This window comes from Alosa pseudoharengus, unplaced genomic scaffold, assembly GCF_046254945.1.
Source record: "Alosa pseudoharengus isolate Yale_2024_CS ecotype anadromous, Long Island Sound unplaced genomic scaffold, YU_APseudo_1.1 YU_APseudo_1.1_scf_10, whole genome shotgun sequence".
NCBI lineage: Eukaryota > Metazoa > Chordata > Actinopteri > Clupeiformes > Clupeidae > Alosa > Alosa pseudoharengus.
The window spans coordinates 83,175-106,202 of NW_027468565.1; positions in this window are offsets into that span (position 1 = coordinate 83,175).

Sequence of the window (23,028 nt, forward strand, 5' to 3'; positions counted from 1 at the left end):
TTTTGTTCTGACCCCGGACCTTATGTGAAAACTAAGAAAAACTGAAAAGTACTAAAAAAAATCAGACCAATTTTTTTTCACTTTTTTTGCCCTAGTTCATGCATTTCACATGTCTAGAAGTGAAATAAAAAATAATTTGGACAATATCTGAGAGATTTTGAAATTTGTCAAAAATCTGTCTTTTATCCTGACCCCGGACCTTATGTGAAAACTAAGAAAAACTGAAAAGTACTAAAAAAAATCAAACCAATTTTGTTACACTTTTTTGCACTAGTTCATGCATTTCACATGTCTAGAAATGAAATAAAAAATGATTTGGACAATATCTGACAGATTTTGAAATTTGTCAAAAATCTGTCTTTTGTCCTGACCCCGGACCTTATGTGAAAACTAAGAAAAACTGAAAAGTACTAAAAAAAATCAGACCAATTTTTTTTCACTTTTTTTGCCCTAGTTCATGCATTTCACATGTCTAGAAATGAAATAAAAAATGATTTGGACAATATCTGACAGATTTTGAAATTTGTCAAAAATCTGTCTTTTGTCCTGACCCCGGACCTTATGTGAAAACTAAGAAAAACTGAAAAGTACTAAAAAAAAATCAAACCAATTTTGTTACACTTTTTTGCACTTGTTCGTGCATTTCACATGTCTAGACGTGAAATAAAAAATAATTTGGACAATATCTGACATATTTTGAAATTTGTCAAAAATCTGTCTTTTGTCCTGACCCCGGACCTTATGTGAAAACTAAGAAAAACTGCAAGGTATTAAAAAAAAATCAGACCAATTTTTTTCACTTCTTTTGCCCTAGTTCATGCATTTCACATGTCTAGAAGTGAAATAAAAAATAATTTGGACAATATCTGACATATTTTGAAATTTGTCAAAAATCTGTCTTTTGTCCTGACCCCGGACCTTGTGAGAAAACTAAGAAAAACTGAAAGGTACTAAAAAAAATCAAACCAATTTTGTTACACTTTTTTGCACTTGTTCGTGCATTTCACATGTCTAGACGTGAAATAAAAAATAATTTGGACAATATCTGACATATTTTGAAATTTGTCAAAAATCTGTCTTTTGTCCTGACCCCGGACCTTATGTGAAAACTAAGAAAAACTGCAAGGTACTAAAAAAAAATCAGACCAATTTTTTTTCACTTATTTTGCCCTAGTTCATGCATTTCACATGTCTAGAAGTGAAATAAAAAATAATTTGGACAATATCTGACATATTTTGAAATTTGTCAAAAATATGTCTTTTGTCCTGACCCCGGACCTTGTGAGAAAACTAAGAAAAACTGAAAGGTACTAAAAAAAATCAAACCAATTTTGTTACACTTTTTTGAACTTGTTCGTGCATTTCACATGTCTAGACGTGAAATAAAAAATAATTTGGACAATATCTGACATATTTTGAAATTTGTCAAATATCTGTCTTTTGTCCTGACCCCGAACCTTGTGTGAAAACTAAGAAAAACTGAAAGGTACTAAAAAAAATCAAACCAATTTTGTTACACTTTTTTGCACTTGTTCGTGCATTTCACATGTCTAGACATGAAATAAAAAATAATTTGGACAATATCTGACAGATTTTGAAATTTGTCAAAAATCTGTCTTTTGTCCTGACCCCGGACCTTGTGAGAAAACTAAGAAAAACTGAAAGGTACTAAAAAAAATCAAACCAATTTTGTTACACTTTTTTGCACTTGTTCGTGCATTTCACATGTCTAGACGTGAAATAAAAAATAATTTGGACAATATCTGACATATTTTTAAATTTGTCAAAAATCTGTCTTTTGTCCTGACTCCGGACCTTGTGAGAAAACTAAGAAAAACTGAAAGGTACTAAAAAAAATCAAACCAATTTTGTTACACTTTTTTGCACTTGTTCGTGCATTTCACATGTCTAGACGTGAAATAAAAAATAATATGGACAATATCTGACATATTTTGAAATTTGTCAAAAATCTGTCTTTTGTCCTGACCCCGGACCTTATGTGAAAACTAAGAAAAACTGCAAGGTATTAAAAAAAAATCAGACCAATTTTTTTTCACTTCTTTTGCCCTAGTTCATGCATTTCACATGTCTAGAAGTGAAATAAAAAATAATTTGGACAATATCTGACATATTTTGAAATTTGTCAAAAATCTGTCTTTTGTCCTGACCCCGGACCTTATGTGAAAACTAAGAAAAACTGAAAGGTACTAAAAAAAATCAAACCAATTTTGTTACACTTTTTGCACTTGTTCGTGCATTTCACATGTCTAGACGTGAAATAAAAAATAATTTGGACAATATCTGACATATTTTGAAAATTGTCAAAAATCTGTCTTTTGTCCTGACCCCGGACCTTGTGAGAAAACTAAGAAAAACTGAAAGGTACTAAAAAAAATCAAACCAATTTTGTTACACTTTTTTGCACTTGTTCGTGCATTTCACATGTCTAGACGTGAAATAAAAAATAATTTGGACAATATCTGACATATTTTGAAATTTGTCAAATATCTGTCTTTTGTCCTGACCCCGAACCTTGTGTGAAAACTAAGAAAAACTGAAAGGTACTAAAAAAAAATCAAACCAATTATGTTACACTTTTTTGCACTAGTTCGTGCATTTCACATGTCTAGACATGAAATAAAAAATAATTTGGACAATATCTGACATATTTTGAAATTTGTCAAAAATCTGTCTTTTGTCCTGACCCCGGACCTTGTGAGAAAACTAAGAAAAACTGAAAGGTACTAAAAAAAATCAAACCAATTTTGTTACACTTTTTTGCACTTGTTCGTGCATTTCACATGTCTAGACGTGAAATAAAAAATAATTTGGACAATATCTGACATATTTTGAAATTTGTCAAAAATCTGTCTTTTGTCCTGACCCCGGACCTTATGTGAAAACTAAGAAAAACTGCAAGGTACTAAAAAAAAATCAGACCAATTTTTTTTCACTTATTTTGCCCTAGTTCATGCATTTCACATGTCTAGAAGTGAAATAAAAAATAATTTGGACAATATCTGACATATTTTGAAATTTGACAAAAATATGTCTTTTGTCCTGACCCCGGACCTTATGTGAAAACTAAGAAAAACTGAAAGGTACTAAAAAAAATCAAACCAATTTTGTTACACTTTTTGCACTTGTTCGTGCATTTCACATGTCTAGACGTGAAATAAAAAATAATTTGGACAATATCTGACATATTTTGAAAATTGTCAAAAATCTGTCTTTTGTCCTGACCCCGGACCTTGTGAGAAAACTAAGAAAAACTGAAAGGTACTAAAAAAAATCAAACCAATTTTGTTACACTTTTTTGCACTTGTTCGTGCATTTCACATGTCTAGACGTGAAATAAAAAATAATTTGGACAATATCTGACATATTTTGAAATTTGTCAAAAATCTGTCTTTTGTCCTGACCCCGGACCTTATGTGAAAACTAAGAAAAACTGCAAGGTACTAAAAAAAAATCAGACCAATTTTTTTTCACTTATTTTGCCCTAGTTCATGCATTTCACATGTCTAGAAGTGAAATAAAAAATAATTTGGACAATATCTGACATATTTTGAAATTTGTCAAAAATATGTCTTTTGTCCTGACCCCGGACCTTGTGAGAAAACTAAGAAAAACTGAAAGGTACTAAAAAAAATCAAACCAATTTTGTTACACTTTTTTGAACTTGTTCGTGCATTTCACATGTCTAGACGTGAAATAAAAAATAATTTGGACAATATCTGACATATTTTGAAATTTGTCAAATATCTGTCTTTTGTCCTGACCCCGAACCTTGTGTGAAAACTAAGAAAAACTGAAAGGTACTAAAAAAAAATCAAACCAATTATGTTACACTTTTTTGCACTTGTTCGTGCATTTCACATGTCTAGACGTGAAATAAAAAATAATTTGGACAATATCTGACATATTTTGAAATTTGTCAAATATCTGTCTTTTGTCCTGACCCCGAACCTTGTGTGAAAACTAAGAAAAACTGAAAGGTACTAAAAAAAAATCAAACCAATTATGTTACACTTTTTTGCACTAGTTCGTGCATTTCACATGTCTAGACATGAAATAAAAAATAATTTGGACAATATCTGACATATTTTGAAATTTGTCAAAAATCTGTCTTTTGTCCTGACCCCGGACCTTGTGAGAAAACTAAGAAAAACTGAAAGGTACTAAAAAAAATCAAACCAATTTTGTTACACTTTTTTGCACTTGTTCGTGCATTTCACATGTCTAGACGTGAAATAAAAAATAATTTGGACAATATCTGACATATTTTGAAATTTGTCAAAAATCTGACTTTTGTCCTGACCCCGGACCTTATGTGAAAACTAAGAAAAACTGCAAGGTACTAAAAAAAAATCAGACCAATTTTTTTTCACTTATTTTGCCCTAGTTCATGCATTTCACATGTCTAGAAGTGAAATAAAAAATAATTTGGACAATATCTGACATATTTTGAAATTTGACAAAAATATGTCTTTTGTCCTGACCCCGGACCTTATGTGAAAACTAAGAAAAACTGAAAGGTACTAAAAAAAATCAAACCAATTTTGTTACACTTTTTGCACTTGTTCGTGCATTTCACATGTCTAGACGTGAAATAAAAAATAATTTGGACAATATCTGACATATTTTGAAAATTGTCAAAAATCTGTCTTTTGTCCTGATCCCGGACCTTGTGAGAAAACTAAGAAAAACTGAAAGGTACTAAAAAAAATCAAACCAATTTTGTTACACTTTTTTGCACTTGTTCGTGCATTTCACATGTCTAGACGTGAAATAAAAAATAATTTGGACAATATCTGACATATTTTGAAATTTGTCAAAAATCTGTCTTTTGTCCTGACCCCGGACCTTATGTGAAAACTAAGAAAAACTGCAAGGTACTAAAAAAAATCAGACCAATTTTTTTTCACTTATTTTGCCCTAGTTCATGCATTTCACATGTCTAGAAGTGAAATAAAAAATAATTTGGACAATATCTGACATATTTTGAAATTTGTCAAAAATATGTCTTCTGTCCTGACCCCGGACCTTGTGAGAAAACTAAGAAAAACTGAAAGGTACTAAAAAAAATCAAACCAATTTTGTTACACTTTTTTGAACTTGTTCGTGCATTTCACATGTCTAGACGTGAAATAAAAAATAATTTGGACAATATCTGACATATTTTGAAATTTGTCAAATATCTGTCTTTTGTCCTGACCCCGAACCTTGTGTGAAAACTAAGAAAAACTGAAAGGTACTAAAAAAAAATCAAACCAATTATGTTACACTTTTTTGCACTAGTTCGTGCATTTCACATGTCTAGACGTGAAATAAAAAATAATTTGGACAATATCTGACATATTTTGAAATTTGTCAAAAATCTGTCTTTTGTCCTGACCCCGGACCTTATGTGAAAACTAAGAAAAACTGAAAAGTACTAAAAAAAATCAAACCAATTTTGTTACACTTTTTTGAACTTGTTCGTGCATTTCACATGTCTAGACGTGAAATAAAAAATAATTTGGACAATATCTGACATATTTTGAAATTTGTCAAAAATCTGTCTTTTGTCCTGACCCCGGACCTTGTGAGAAAACTAAGAAAAACTGAAAGGTACTAAAAAAAATCAAACCAATTTTGTTACACTTTTTTGCACTTGTTCGTGCATTTCACATGTCTAGACGTGAAATAAAAAATAATTTGGACAATATCTGACATATTTTGAAATTTGTCAAAAATCTGTCTTTTGTCCTGACCCCGGACCTTATGTGAAAACTAAGAAAAACTGCAAGGTACTAAAAAAAAATCAGACCAATTTTTTTTCACTTATTTTGCCCTAGTTCATGCATTTCACATGTCTAGAAGTGAAATAAAAAATAATTTGGACAATATCTGACATATTTTGAAATTTGTCAAAAATCTGTCTTTTGTCCTGACCCCGGACCGTATGTGAAAACTAAGAAAAACTGAAAGGTACTAAAAAAAATCAAACCAATTTTGTTACACTTTTTTGCACTTGTTCGTGCATTTCACATGTCTAGACGTGAAATAAAAAATAATTTGGACAATATCTGACATATTTTGAAAATTGTCAAAAATCTGTCTTTTGTCCTGACCCCGGACCTTATGTGAAAACTAAGAAAAACTGCAAGGTACTAAAAAAAAATCAGACCAATTTTTTTTCACTTATTTTGCCCTAGTTCATGCATTTCACATGTCTAGAAGTGAAATAAAAAATAATTTGGACAATATCTGACATATTTTGAAATTTGTCAAAAATCTGTCTTTTGTCCTGACCCCGGACCGTATGTGAAAACTAAGAAAAACTGAAAGGTACTAAAAAAAATCAAACCAATTTTGTTACACTTTTTTGCACTTGTTCGTGCATTTCACATGTCTAGACGTGAAATAAAAAATAATTTGGACAATATCTGACATATTTTGAAATTTGTCAAAAATCTGTCTTTTGTCCTGACCCCGGACCTTATGTGAAAACTAAGAAAAACTGCAAGGTACTAAAAAAAAATCAGACCAATTTTTTTTCACTTATTTTGCCCTAGTTCATGCATTTCACATGTCTAGAAGTGAAATAAAAAATAATTTGGACAATATCTGACATATTTTGAAATTTGTCAAAAATATGTCTTTTGTCCTGACCCCGGACCTTGTGAGAAAACTAAGAAAAACTGAAAGGTACTAAAAAAAATCAAACCAATTTTGTTACACTTTTTTGAACTTGTTCGTGCATTTCACATGTCTAGACGTGAAATAAAAAATAATTTGGACAATATCTGACATATTTTGAAATTTGTCAAAAATCTGTCTTTTGTCCTGACCCCGAACCTTGTGTGAAAACTAAGAAAAACTGAAAGGTACTAAAAAAAAATCAAACCAATTATGTTACACTTTTTTGCACTAGTTCGTGCATTTCACATGTCTAGACGTGAAATAAAAAATAATTTGGACAATATCTGACATATTTTGAAATTTGTCAAAAATCTGTCTTTTGTCCTGACCCCGGACCTTATGTGAAAACTAAGAAAAACTGAAAAGTACTAAAAAAAAATCAAATCAATTTTGTTACACTTTTTTGCACTAGTTCATGCATTTCACATGTCTAGACGTGAAATAAAAAATAATTTGGACAATATCTGACATATTTTGAAATTTGTAAAAAATCTGTCTTTTGTTCTGACCCCGGACCTTATGTGAAAACTAAGAAAAACTGAAAAGTACTAAAAAAAATCAGACCAATTTTTTTTCACTTTTTTTGCCCTAGTTCATGCATTTCACATGTCTAGAAGTGAAATAAAAAATAATTTGGACAATATCTGAGAGATTTTGAAATTTGTCAAAAATCTGTCTTTTATCCTGACCCCGGACCTTATGTGAAAACTAAGAAAAACTGAAAAGTACTAAAAAAAATCAAACCAATTTTGTTACACTTTTTTGCACTAGTTCATGCATTTCACATGTCTAGAAATGAAATAAAAAATGATTTGGACAATATCTGACAGATTTTGAAATTTGTAAAAAATCTGTCTTTTGTTCTGACCCCGGACCTTATGTGAAAACTAAGAAAAACTGAAAAGTACTAAAAAAAATCAGACCAATTTTTTTTCACTTTTTTTGCCCTAGTTCATGCATTTCACATGTCTAGAAATGAAATAAAAAATGATTTGGACAATATCTGACATATTTTGAAAATTGTCAAAAATCTGTCTTTTGTCCTGACCCCGGACCTTGTGAGAAAACTAAGAAAAACTGAAAGGTACTAAAAAAAAATCAAACCAATTATGTTACACTTTTTTGCACTAGTTCGTGCATTTCACATGTCTAGACGTGAAATAAAAAATAATTTGGACAATATCTGACATATTTTGAAATTTGTCAAAAATCTGTCTTTTGTCCTGACCCCGGACCTTATGTGAAAACTAAGAAAAACTGCAAGGTACTAAAAAAAAATCAGACCAATTTTTTTTCACTTATTTTGCCCTAGTTCATGCATTTCACATGTCTAGAAGTGAAATAAAAAATAATTTGGACAATATCTGACATATTTTGAAATTTGTCAAAAATCTGTCTTTTGTCCTGACCCCGGACCGTATGTGAAAACTAAGAAAAACTGAAAGGTACTAAAAAAAATCAAACCAATTTTGTTACACTTTTTTGCACTTGTTCGTGCATTTCACATGTCTAGACGTGAAATAAAAAATAATTTGGACAATATCTGACATATTTTGAAATTTGTCAAAAATCTGTCTTTTGTCCTGACCCCGGACCTTATGTGAAAACTAAGAAAAACTGCAAGGTACTAAAAAAAATCAGACCAATTTTTTTTCACTTATTTTGCCCTAGTTCATGCATTTCACATGTCTAGAAGTGAAATAAAAAATAATTTGGACAATATCTGACATATTTTGAAATTTGTCAAAAATATGTCTTCTGTCCTGACCCCGGACCTTGTGAGAAAACTAAGAAAAACTGAAAGGTACTAAAAAAAATCAAACCAATTTTGTTACACTTTTTTGAACTTGTTCGTGCATTTCACATGTCTAGACGTGAAATAAAAAATAATTTGGACAATATCTGACATATTTTGAAATTTGTCAAATATCTGTCTTTTGTCCTGACCCCGAACCTTGTGTGAAAACTAAGAAAAACTGAAAGGTACTAAAAAAAAATCAAACCAATTATGTTACACTTTTTTGCACTAGTTCGTGCATTTCACATGTCTAGACGTGAAATAAAAAATAATTTGGACAATATCTGACATATTTTGAAATTTGTCAAAAATCTGTCTTTTGTCCTGACCCCGGACCTTATGTGAAAACTAAGAAAAACTGAAAAGTACTAAAAAAAATCAAACCAATTTTGTTACACTTTTTTGAACTTGTTCGTGCATTTCACATGTCTAGACGTGAAATAAAAAATAATTTGGACAATATCTGACATATTTTGAAATTTGTCAAAAATCTGTCTTTTGTCCTGACCCCGGACCTTGTGAGAAAACTAAGAAAAACTGAAAGGTACTAAAAAAAATCAAACCAATTTTGTTACACTTTTTTGCACTTGTTCGTGCATTTCACATGTCTAGACGTGAAATAAAAAATAATTTGGACAATATCTGACATATTTTGAAATTTGTCAAAAATCTGTCTTTTGTCCTGACCCCGGACCTTATGTGAAAACTAAGAAAAACTGCAAGGTACTAAAAAAAAATCAGACCAATTTTTTTTCACTTATTTTGCCCTAGTTCATGCATTTCACATGTCTAGAAGTGAAATAAAAAATAATTTGGACAATATCTGACATATTTTGAAATTTGTCAAAAATCTGTCTTTTGTCCTGACCCCGGACCGTATGTGAAAACTAAGAAAAACTGAAAGGTACTAAAAAAAATCAAACCAATTTTGTTCCACTTTTTTGCACTTGTTCGTGCATTTCACATGTCTAGACGTGAAATAAAAAATAATTTGGACAATATCTGACATATTTTGAAAATTGTCAAAAATCTGTCTTTTGTCCTGACCCCGGACCTTATGTGAAAACTAAGAAAAACTGCAAGGTACTAAAAAAAAATCAGACCAATTTTTTTTCACTTATTTTGCCCTAGTTCATGCATTTCACATGTCTAGAAGTGAAATAAAAAATAATTTGGACAATATCTGACATATTTTGAAATTTGTCAAAAATCTGTCTTTTGTCCTGACCCCGGACCTTATGTGAAAACTAAGAAAAACTGAAAAGTACTAAAAAAAATCAGACCAATTTTTTTTCACTTTTTTTGCCCTAGTTCATGCATTTCACATGTCTAGAAGTGAAATAAAAAATAATTTGGACAATATCTGAGAGATTTTGAAATTTGTCAAAAATCTGTCTTTTATCCTGACCCCGGACCTTATGTGAAAACTAAGAAAAACTGAAAAGTACTAAAAAAAATCAAACCAATTTTGTTACACTTTTTTGCACTAGTTCATGCATTTCACATGTCTAGAAATGAAATAAAAAATGATTTGGACAATATCTGACAGATTTTGAAATTTGTCAAAAATCTGTCTTTTGTCCTGACCCCGGACCTTATGTGAAAACTAAGAAAAACTGAAAAGTACTAAAAAAAATCAGACCAATTTTTTTTCACTTTTTTTGCCCTAGTTCATGCATTTCACATGTCTAGAAATGAAATAAAAAATGATTTGGACAATATCTGACAGATTTTGAAATTTGTCAAAAATCTGTCTTTTGTCCTGACCCCGGACCTTATGTGAAAACTAAGAAAAACTGAAAAGTACTAAAAAAAAATCAAATCAATTTTGTTACACTTTTTTGCACTAGTTCATGCATTTCACATGTCTAGACGTGAAATAAAAAATAATTTGGACAATATCTGACATATTTTGAAATTTGTCAAAAATCTGTCTTTTGTCCTGACCCCGGACCTTATGTGAAAACTATGAAAAACTGAAAAGTACTAAAAAAAAATCAAATCAATTTTGTTACACTTTTTTGCACTAGTTCATGCATTTCACATGTCTAGACGTGAAATAAAAAATAATTTGGACAATATCTGACATATTTTGAAATTTGTCAAAAATCTGTCTTTTGTCCTGACCCCGGACCTTATGTGAAAACTAAGAAAAACTGAAAAGTACTAAAAAAAAATCAAATCAATTTTGTTACACTTTTTTGCACTAGTTCATGCATTTCACATGTCTAGACATGAAATAAAAAATAATTTGGACAATATCTGAGAGATTTTGAAATTTGTCAAAAATCTGTCTTTTATCCTGACCCCGGACCTTATGTGAAAACTAAGAAAAACTGAAAAGTACTAAAAAAAATCAAACCAATTTTGTTACACTTTTTTGCACTAGTTCATGCATTTCACATGTCTAGACGTGAAATAAAAAATAATTTGGACAATATCTGACATATTTTGAAATTTGAAAAAAATCTGTCTTTTGTCCTGACCCCGGACCTTATGTGAAAACTAAGAAAAACTGAAAAGTACAAAAAAAAATCAGACCAATTTTTTTTCACTTTTTTTGCCCTAGTTCATGCATTTCACATGTCTAGAAGTGAAATAAAAAATAATTTGTACAATATCTGAGAGATTTTGAAATTTGTCAAAAATCTGTCTTTTATCCTGACCCCGGACCTTATGTGAAAACTAAGAAAAACTGAAAAGTACTAAAAACAATCAAACCAATTTTGTTACACTTTTTTGCACTAGTTCATGCATTTCACATGTCTAGAAATGAAATAAAAAATGATTTGGACAATATCTGACAGATTTTGAAATTTGTCAAAAATCTGCCTTTTGTCCTGACCCCGGACCTTATGTGAAAACTAAGAAAAACTGAAAAGTACTAAAAAAAAATCAAATCAATTTTGTTACACTTTTTTGCACTAGTTCATGCATTTCACATGTCTAGACGTGAAATAAAAAATAATTTGGACAATATCTGACATATTTTGAAATTTGTCAAAAATCTGTCTTTTGTCCTGACCCCGGACCTTATGTGAAAACTAAGAAAAACTGAAAAGTACTAAAAAAAAATCAAATCAATTTTGTTACACTTTTTTGCACTAGTTCATGCATTTCACATGTCTAGACGTGAAATAAAAAATAATTTGGACAATATCTGACATATTTTGAAATTTGTCAAAAATCTGTCTTTTGTCCTGACCCCGGACCTTATGTGAAAACTAAGAAAAACTGAAAAGTACTAAAAAAAAATCAAATCAATTTTGTTACACTTTTTTGCACTAGTTCATGCATTTCACATGTCTAGACATGAAATAAAAAATAATTTGGACAATATCTGACAGATTTTGAAATTTGTCAAAAATCTGTCTTTTGTCCTGACCCCGGACCTTATGTGAAAACTAAGAAAAACTGAAAAGTACTAAAAAAAAATCAAATCAATTTTGTTACACTTTTTTGCACTAGTTCATGCATTTCACATGTCTAGACGTGAAATAAAAAATAATTTGGACAATATCTGACATATTTTGAAATTTGTAAAAAATCTGTCTTTTGTCCTGACCCCGGACCTTATGTGAAAACTAAGAAAAACTGAAAAGTACTAAAAAAAATCAGACCAATTTTTTTTCACTTTTTTTGCCCTAGTTCATGCATTTCACATGTCTAGAAGTGAAATAAAAAATTATTTGGACAATATCTGAGAGATTTTGAAATTTGTCAAAAATCTGTCTTTTATCCTGACCCCGGACCTTATGTGAAAACTAAGAAAAACTGAAAAGTACTAAAAAAAATCAAACCAATTTTGTTACACTTTTTTGCAATAGTTCATGCATTTCACATGTCTAGAAATTAAATAAAAAATGATTTGGACAATATCTGACAGATTTTGAAATTTGTCAAAAATCTGTCTTTTGTCCTGACCCCGGACCTTATGTGAAAACTAAGAAAAACTGAAAAGTACTAAAAAAAATCAGACCAATTTTTTTTCACTTTTTTTGCCCTAGTTCATGCATTTCACATGTCTAGAAGTGAAATAAAAAATAATTTGTACAATATCTGAGAGATTTTGAAATTTGTCAAAAATCTGTCTTTTATCCTGACCCCGGACCTTATGTGAAAACTAAGAAAAACTGAAAAGTACTAAAAAAAATCAAACCAATTTTGTTACACTTTTTTGCACTAGTTCATGCATTTCACATGTCTAGAAATGAAATAAAAAATGATTTGGACAATATCTGACAGATTTTGAAATTTGTCAAAAATCTGTCTTTTGTCCTGACCCCGGACCTTATGTGAAAACTAAGAAAAACTGAAAAGTACTAAAAAAAATCAGACCAATTTTTTTTCACTTTTTTTGCCCTAGTTCATGCATTTCACATGTCTAGAAGTGAAATAAAAAATAATTTGGACAATATCTGAGAGATTTTGAAATTTGTCAAAAATCTGTCTTTTATCCTGACCCCGGACCTTATGTGAAAACTAAGAAAAACTGAAAAGTACTAAAAAAAATCAAACCAATTTTGTTACACTTTTTTGCACTAGTTCATGCATTTCACATGTCTAGAAATGAAATAAAAAATGATTTGGACAATATCTGACAGATTTTGAAATTTGTCAAAAATCTGTCTTTTGTCCTGACCCCGGACCTTATGTGAAAACTAAGAAAAACTGAAAAGTACTAAAAAAAATCAGACCAATTTTTTTTCACTTTTTTTGCCCTAGTTCATGCATTTCACATGTCTAGAAATGAAATAAAAAATGATTTGGACAATATCTGACAGATTTTGAAATTTGTCAAAAATCTGTCTTTTGTCCTGACCCCGGACCTTATGTGAAAACTAAGAAAAACTGAAAAGTACTAAAAAAAAATCAAATCAATTTTGTTACACTTTTTTGCACTAGTTCATGCATTTCACAGGTCTAGACGTGAAATAAAAAATAATTTGGACAATATCTGACATATTTTGAAATTTGTCAAAAATCTGTCTTTTGTCCTGACCCCGGACCTTATGTGAAAACTATGAAAAACTGAAAAGTACTAAAAAAAAATCAAATCAATTTTGTTACACTTTTTTGCACTAGTTCATGCATTTCACATGTCTAGACGTGAAATAAAAAATAATTTGGACAATATCTGACATATTTTGAAATTTGTCAAAAATCTGTCTTTTGTCCTGACCCCGGACCTTATGTGAAAACTAAGAAAAACTGAAAAGTACTAAAAAAAAATCAAATCAATTTTGTTACACTTTTTTGCACTAGTTCATGCATTTCACATGTCTAGACATGAAATAAAAAATAATTTGGACAATATCTGAGAGATTTTGAAATTTGTCAAAAATCTGTCTTTTATCCTGACCCCGGACCTTATGTGAAAACTAAGAAAAACTGAAAAGTACTAAAAAAAATCAAACCAATTTTGTTACACTTTTTTGCACTAGTTCATGCATTTCACATGTCTAGACGTGAAATAAAAAATAATTTGGACAATATCTGACATATTTTGAAATTTGAAAAAAATCTGTCTTTTGTCCTGACCCCGGACCTTATGTGAAAACTAAGAAAAACTGAAAAGTACAAAAAAAAATCAGACCAATTTTTTTTCACTTTTTTTGCCCTAGTTCATGCATTTCACATGTCTAGAAGTGAAATAAAAAATAATTTGTACAATATCTGAGAGATTTTGAAATTTGTCAAAAATCTGTCTTTTATCCTGACCCCGGACCTTATGTGAAAACTAAGAAAAACTGAAAAGTACTAAAAACAATCAAACCAATTTTGTTACACTTTTTTGCACTAGTTCATGCATTTCACATGTCTAGAAATGAAATAAAAAATGATTTGGACAATATCTGACAGATTTTGAAATTTGTCAAAAATCTGCCTTTTGTCCTGACCCCGGACCTTATGTGAAAACTAAGAAAAACTGAAAAGTACTAAAAAAAAATCAAATCAATTTTGTTACACTTTTTTGCACTAGTTCATGCATTTCACATGTCTAGACGTGAAATAAAAAATAATTTGGACAATATCTGACATATTTTGAAATTTGTCAAAAATCTGTCTTTTGTCCTGACCCCGGACCTTATGTGAAAACTAAGAAAAACTGAAAAGTACTAAAAAAAAATCAAATCAATTTTGTTACACTTTTTTGCACTAGTTCATGCATTTCACATGTCTAGACGTGAAATAAAAAATAATTTGGACAATATCTGACATATTTTGAAATTTGTCAAAAATCTGTCTTTTGTCCTGACCCCGGACCTTATGTGAAAACTAAGAAAAACTGAAAAGTACTAAAAAAAAATCAAATCAATTTTGTTACACTTTTTTGCACTAGTTCATGCATTTCACATGTCTAGACATGAAATAAAAAATAATTTGGACAATATCTGACATATTTTGAAATTTGTCAAAAATCTGTCTTTTGTCCTGACCCCGGACCTTATGTGAAAACTAAGAAAAACTGAAAAGTACTAAAAAAAATCAAATCAATTTTGTTACACTTTTTTGCACTAGTTCATGCATTTCACATGTCTAGACGTGAAATAAAAAATAATTTGGACAATATCTGACATATTTTGAAATTTGTAAAAAATCTGTCTTTTGTCCTGACCCCGGACCTTATGTGAAAACTAAGAAAAACTGAAAAGTACTAAAAAAAATCAGACCAATTTTTTTCACTTTTTTTGCCCTAGTTCATGCATTTCACATGTCTAGAAGTGAAATAAAAAATTATTTGGACAATATCTGAGAGATTTTGAAATTTGTCAAAAATCTGTCTTTTGTCCTGACCCCGGACCTTGTGTGAAAACTAAGAAAAACTGAAAGGTACTAAAAAAAATCAAACCAATTTTGTTACACTTTTTTGCACTTGTTCGTGCATTTCACATGTCTAGACGTGAAATAAAAAATAATTTGGACAATATCTGACATATATTGAAATTTGTCAAAAATCTGTCTTTTGTCCTGACCCCGGACCTTGTGTGAAAACTAAGAAAAACTGAAAGGTACTAAAAAAATCAAACCAATTTTGTTACACTTTTTTGCCCTAGTTTATGACTTTCACATGTCTAGAAGTGAAATAAAAAATGATTTGGACAATATCTGACAGATTTTGAAATTTGTCAAAAATCTGTCTTTTGTCCTGACCCCGGACCTTATGTGAAAACTAAGAAAAACTGAAAAGTACTAAAAAAAATCAGACCAATTTTTTTTCACTTTTTTTGCCCTAGTTCATGCATTTCACATGTCTAGAAGTGAAATAAAAATAATTTGGACAATATCTGACATATTTTGAAATTTGTCAAAAATCTGTCTTTTGTCCTGACCCCGGACCTTATGTGAAAACTAAGAAAAACTGAAAGGTACTAAAAAAAATCAGACCAATTTTTTTTCACTTTTTTTGCCCTAGTTCATGCATTTCACATGTCTAGAAGTGAAATAAAAAATGATTTGGACAATATCTGACAGATTTTGAAATTTGTCAAAAATCTGTCTTTTGTCCTGACCCCGGACCTTATGTGAAAACTAAGAAAAACTGAAAAGTACTAAAAAAAATCAGACCAATTTTTTTTCACTTTTTTTGCCCTAGTTCATGCATTTCACATGTCTAGAAGTGAAATAAAAATAATTTGGACAATATCTGACATATTTTGAAATTTGTCAAAAATCTGTCTTTTGTCCTGACCCCGGACCTTATGTGAAAACTAAGAAAAACTGAAAGGTACTAAAAAAAATCAGACCAATTTTTTTTCACTTTTTTTGCCCTAGTTCATGCATTTCACATGTCTAGAAGTGAAATAAAAAATGATTTGGACAATATCTGACAGATTATGAAATTTGTCAAAAATCTGTCTTTTGTCCTGACCCCGGACCTTATGTGAAAACTAAGAAAAACTGAAAGGTACTAAAAAAAATCAGACCAATTTTTTTTCACTTTTTTTGCCCTAGTTCATGCATTTCACATGTCTAGAAGTGAAATAAAAAATAATTTGGACAATATCTGACATATTTTGAAATTTGTCAAAAATCTGTCTTTTGTCCTGACCCCGTACCTTGTGAGAAAACTAAGAAAAACTGAAAGGTACTAAAAAAAATCAAACCGATTTTGTTACACTTTTTTGCACTTGTTCGTGCATTTCACATGTCTAGACGTGAAATAAAAAATAATTTGGACAATATCTGACATATATTGAAATTTGTCAAAAATCTGTCTTTTGTCCTGACCCCGGACCTTGTGTGAAAACTAAGAAAAACTGAAAGGTACTAAAAAAATCATACCAATTTTGTTACACTTTTTTGCAATAGTTCGTGCATTTCACATGTCTAGAAGTGAAAAAAAAAATTTTGGACAATATCTGACATATTTTGAAATTTGTCAAAAATCTGTCTTTTGTCCTGACCCCGGACCTTGTGTGAAAACTAAGAAAAACTGAAAGGTAATAAAAAAATCAAACCAATTTTGTTACACTTTTTTGCCCTAGTTCATGCATTTCACATGTCTAGAAGTGAAATAAAAAATGATTTGGACAATATCTGACAGATTATGAAATTTGTCAAAAATCTGTCTTTTGTCCTGACCCCGGACCTTATGTGAAAACTAAGAAAAACTGAAAAGTACTAAAAAAAATCAGACCAATTTTTTTTCACTTTTTTTGCCCTAGTTCATGCATTTCACATGTCTAGAAGTGAAATAAAAAATAATTTGGACAATATCTGACATATTTTGAAATTTGTCAAAAATCTGTCTTTTGTCCTGACACCAGACCTTGTGAGAAAACTAAGAAAAACTGAAAGGTACTAAAAAAAATCAAACCAATTTTGTTACACTTTTTTGCACTTGTTCGTGCATTTCACATGTCTAGACGTGAAATAAAAAATAATTTGGACAATATCTGACATATATTGAAATTTGTCAAAAATCTGTCTTTTGTCCTGACCCCGGACCTTATGTGAAAACTAAGAAAAACTGAAAAGTACTAAAAAAAATCAGACCAATTTTTTTTCACTTTTTTTGCCCTAGTTCATGCATTTCACATGTCTAGAAGTGAAATAAAAAATAATTTGGACAATATCTGACAGATTTTGAAATTTGTCAAAAATCTGTCTTTTGTCCTGACCCAGGACCTTATGTGAAAACTAAGAAAAACTGAAAAGTACTAAAAAAAATCAGACCAATTTTTTTTCACTTTTTTTGCCCTAGTTCATGCATTTCACATGTCTAGAAGTGAAATAAAAAATAATTTGGACAATATCTGACATATTTTGAAATTTGTCAAAAATCTGTCTTTTGTCCTGACCCCGGACCTTATGTGAAAACTAAGAAAAACTGAAAAGTACTAAAAAAAATCAGACCAATTTTTTTTCACTTTTTTTGCCCTAGTTCATGCATTTCACATGTCTAGAAGTGAAATAAAAAATTATTTGGACAATATCTGACATATTTTGAAATTTGTCAAAAATCTGTCTTTTGTCCTGACCCCCCGGACCTTATGTGAAAACGAAGAAAAACTGAAAGGTACTAAAAAAAATCAAACCAATTTTGTTACACTTTATTGCACTTGTTCATGCATTTCACATGTCTAGACGTGAAATAAAAAATAATTTGGACAATATCTGACATATTTTGAAATTTGTCAAAAATCTGTCTTTTGTCCTGTGAAAACTAAGAAAAACTGAAAGGTACTAAAAAAAATCAAACCAATTTTGTTACACTTTTTTGCCCTAGTTCATGCATTTCACATGTCTAGAAGTGAAATAAAAAATGATTTGGACAATATCTGACATATTTTGAAATTTGTCAAAAATATGTCTTTTGTCCTGACCCCGGACCTTGTGTGAAAACTAAGAAAAACTGAAAGGTAATAAAAAAATCAAACCAATTTTGTTACACTTTTTTGCCCTAGTTCATGCATTTCACATGTCTAGAAGTGAAATAAAAAATGATTTGGACAATATCTGACAGATTATGAAATTTGTCAAAAATCTGTCTTTTGTCCTGACCCCGGACCTTATGTGAAAACTAAGAAAAACTGAAAGGTACTAAAAAAAATCAGACCAATTTTTTTTCACTTTTTTTGCCCTAGTTCATGCATTTCACATGTCTAGAAGTGAAATAAAAAATAATTTGGACAATATCTGACATATTTTGAAATTTGTCAAAAATCTGTCTTTTGTCCTGACCCCCCGTACCTTGTGAGAAAACTAAGAAAAACTGAAAGGTACTAAAAAAAATCAAACCGATTTTGTTACACTTTTTTGCACTTGTTCGTGCATTTCACATGTCTAGACGTGAAATAAAAAATAATTTGGACAATATCTGACATATATTGAATTTTGTCAAAAATCTGTCTTTTGTCCTGACCCCGGACCTTGTGTGAAAACTAAGAAAAACTGAAAGGTACTAAAAAAATCATACCAATTTTGTTACACTTTTTTGCAATAGTTCGTGCATTTCACATGTCTAGAAGTGAAAAAAAAAATTTTGGACAATATCTGACATATTTTGAAATTTGTCAAAAATCTGTCTTTTGTCCTGACCCCGGACCTTGTGTGAAAACCAAGAAAAACTGAAAGGTAATAAAAAAATCAAACCAATTTTGTTACACTTTTTTGCCCTAGTTCATGCATTTCACATGTCTAGAAGTGAAATAAAAAATGATTTGGACAATATCTGACAGATTATGAAATTTGTCAAAAATCTGTCTTTTGTCCTGACCCCGGACCTTATGTGAAAACTAAGAAAAACTGAAAAGTACTAAAAAAAATCAGACCAATTTTTTTTCACTTTTTTTGCCCTAGTTCATGCATTTCACATGTCTAGAAGTGAAATAAAAAATAATTTGGACAATATCTGACATATTTTGAAATTTTTAAAAAATCTGTCTTTTGTCCTGACCCCGGACCTTATGTGAAAACTAAGAAAAACTGAAAAGTACTAAAAAAAATCAGACCAATTTTTTTTCACTTTTTTTGCCCTAGTTCATGCATTTCACATGTCTAGAAGTGAAATAAAAAATTATTTGGACAATATCTGACATATTTTGAAATTTGTCAAAAATCTGTCTTTTGTCCTGACCCCCCGGACCTTATGTGAAAACGAAGAAAAACTGAAAGGTACTAAAAAAAATCAAACCAATTTTGTTACACTTTATTGCACTTGTTCATGCATTTCACATGTCTAGACGTGAAATAAAAAATAATTTGGACAATATCTGACATATTTTGAAATTTGTCAAAAATCTGTCTTTTGTCCTGTGAAAACTAAGAAAAACTGAAAGGTACTAAAAAAAATCAAACCAATTTTGTTACACTTTTTTGCCCTAGTTCATGCATTTCACATGTCTAGAAGTGAAATAAAAAATGATTTGGACAATATCTGACAGATTTTGAAATTTGTCAAAAATCTGTCTTTTGTCCTGACCCAGGACCTTATGTGAAAACTAAGAAAAACTGAAAAGTACTAAAAAAAATCAGACCAATTTTTTTTCACTTTTTTTGCCCTAGTTCATGCATTTCAAATGTCTAGAAGTGAAATAAAAAATAATTTGGACAATATCTGACATATTTTGAAATTTGTCAAAAATCTGTCTTTTTGTCCTGACCCCGGACCTTATGTGAAAACTAAGAAAAACTGAAAGGTACTAAAAAAAATCAGACCAATTTTTTTTCACTTTTTTTGCCCTAGTTCATGCATTTCACATGTCTAGAAGTGAAATAAAAAATAATTTGGACAATATCTGACATATTTTGAAATTTGTCAAAAATCTGTCTTTTGTCCTGACACCAGACCTTGTGAGAAAACTAAGAAAAACTGAAAGGTACTAAAAAAAATCAAACCAATTTTGTTACACTTTTTTGCACTTGTTCGTGCATTTCACATGTCTAGACGTGAAATAAAAAATAATTTGGACAATATCTGACATATATTGAAATTTGTCAAAAATCTGTCTTTTGTCCTGACCCCGGACCTTGTGTGAAAACTAAGAAAAACTGAAAGGTACTAAAAAAAATCATACCAATTTTGTTACACTTTTTTGCACTAGTTCATGCATTTCACATGTCTAGAAGTGAAATAAAAAATAATTTGGACAATATCTGACATATTTTGAAATTTGTCAAAAATCTGTCTTTTGTCCTGACCCCGGACCTTATGTGAAAAGTAAGAAAAACTGCAAGGTACTAAAAAAAAATAAGACCAATTTTTTTTCACTTTTTTTGCCCTAGGTCATGCATTTCACATGTCTAGAAGTGAAATAAAAAATAATTTGGACAATATCTGACATATTTTGAAATTTGTCAAAAATCTGTCTTTTGTCCTGACCCCCCGGACCTTATGTGAAAACTAAGAAAAACTGAAAGGTTCTAAAAAAAATCAAACCAATTTTTTTACACTTTTTTGCCCTAGTTCATGCATTTCACATGTCTAGAAGTGAAATAAAAAATAATTTGGACAATATCTGACATATTTTGAAATTTGTCAAAAATCTGTCTTTTGTCCTGACACCAGACCTTGTGAGAAAACTAAGAAAAACTGAAAGGTACTAAAAAAAATCAAACCAATTTTGTTACACTTTTTTGCACTTGTTCGTGCATTTCACATGTCTAGACGTGAAATAAAAAATAATTTGGACAATATCTGACATATATTGAAATTTGTCAAAAATCTGTCTTTTGTCCTGACCCCGGACCTTGTGTGAAAACTAAGAAAAACTGAAAGGTACTAAAAAAAATCATACCAATTTTGTTACACTTTTTTGCACTAGTTCATGCATTTCACATGTCTAGACGTGAAATAAAAAATAATTTGGACAATATCTGACATATATTGAAATTTGTCAAAAATCTGTCTCTTGTCCTGACCCCGGACCTTATGTGAAAACTAAGAAAAACTGAAAAGTACTAAAAAAAATCAGACCAATTTTTTTTCACTTTTTTTGCCCTAGTTCATGCATTTCACATGTCTAGAAGTGAAATAAAAAATTATTTGGACAATATCTGACAGATTTTGAAATTTGTCAAAAATCTGTCTTTTGTCCTGACCCAGGACCTTATGTGAAAACTAAGAAAAACTGAAAAGTACTAAAAAAATCAGACCAATTTTTTTTCACTTTTTTTGCCCTAGTTCATGCATTTCACATGTCTAGAAGTGAAATAAAAAATAATTTGGACAATATCTGACATATTTTGAAATTTGTCAAAAATCTGTCTTTTTGTCCTGACCCCGGACCTTATGTGAAAACTAAGAAAAACTGAAAGGTACTAAAAAAAATCAGACCAATTTTTTTTCACTTTTTTTGCCATAGTTCATGCATTTCACATGTCTAGAAGTCAAATAAAAAATAATTTGGACAATATCTGACATATTTTGAAATTTGTCAAAAATCTGTCTTTTGTCCTGACACCAGACCTTGTGAGAAAACTAAGAAAAACTGAAAGGTACTAAAAAAAATCAAACCAATTTTGTTACACTTTTTTGCACTTGTTCGTGCATTTCACATGTCTAGACGTGAAATAAAAAATAATTTGGACAATATCTGACATATATTGAAATTTGTCAAAAATCTGTCTTTTGTCCTGACCCCGGACCTTGTGTGAAAACTAAGAAAAACTGAAAGGTACTAAAAAAAATCATACCAATTTTGTTACACTTTTTTGCACTAGTTCATGCATTTCACATGTCTAGAAGTGAAATAAAAAATAATTTGGACAATATCTGACATATTTTGAAATTTGTCAAAAATCTGTCTTTTGTCCTGACCCCGGACCTTATGTGAAAAGTAAGAAAAACTGCAAGGTACTAAAAAAAAATCAGACCAATTTTTTTTCACTTTTTTTGCCCTAGGTCATGCATTTCACATGTCTAGAAGTGAAATAAAAAATAATTTGGACAATATCTGACATATTTTGAAATTTGTCAAAAATCTGTCTTTTGTCCTGACCCCCCGGACCTTATGTGAAAACTAAGAAAAACTGAAAGGTTCTAAAAAAAATCAAACCAATTTTTTTACACTTTTTTGCCCTAGTTCATGCATTTCACATGTCTAGAAGTGAAATAAAAAATAATTTGGACAATATCTGACATATTTTGAAATTTGTCAAAAATCTGTCTTTTGTCCTGACACCAGACCTTGTGAGAAAACTAAGAAAAACTGAAAGGTACTAAAAAAAATCAAACCAATTTTGTTACACTTTTTTGCACTTGTTCGTGCATTTCACATGTCTAGACGTGAAATAAAAAATAATTTGGACAATATCTGACATATATTGAAATTTGTCAAAAATCTGTCTTTTGTCCTGACCCCGGACCTTGTGTGAAAACTAAGAAAAACTGAAAGGTACTAAAAAAAATCATACCAATTTTGTTACACTTTTTTGCACTAGTTCATGCATTTCACATGTCTAGACGTGAAATAAAAAATAATTTGGACAATATCTGACATATATTGAAATTTGTCAAAAATCTGTCTCTTGTCCTGACCCCGGACCTTATGTGAAAACTAAGAAAAACTGAAAAGTACTAAAAAAAATCAGACCAA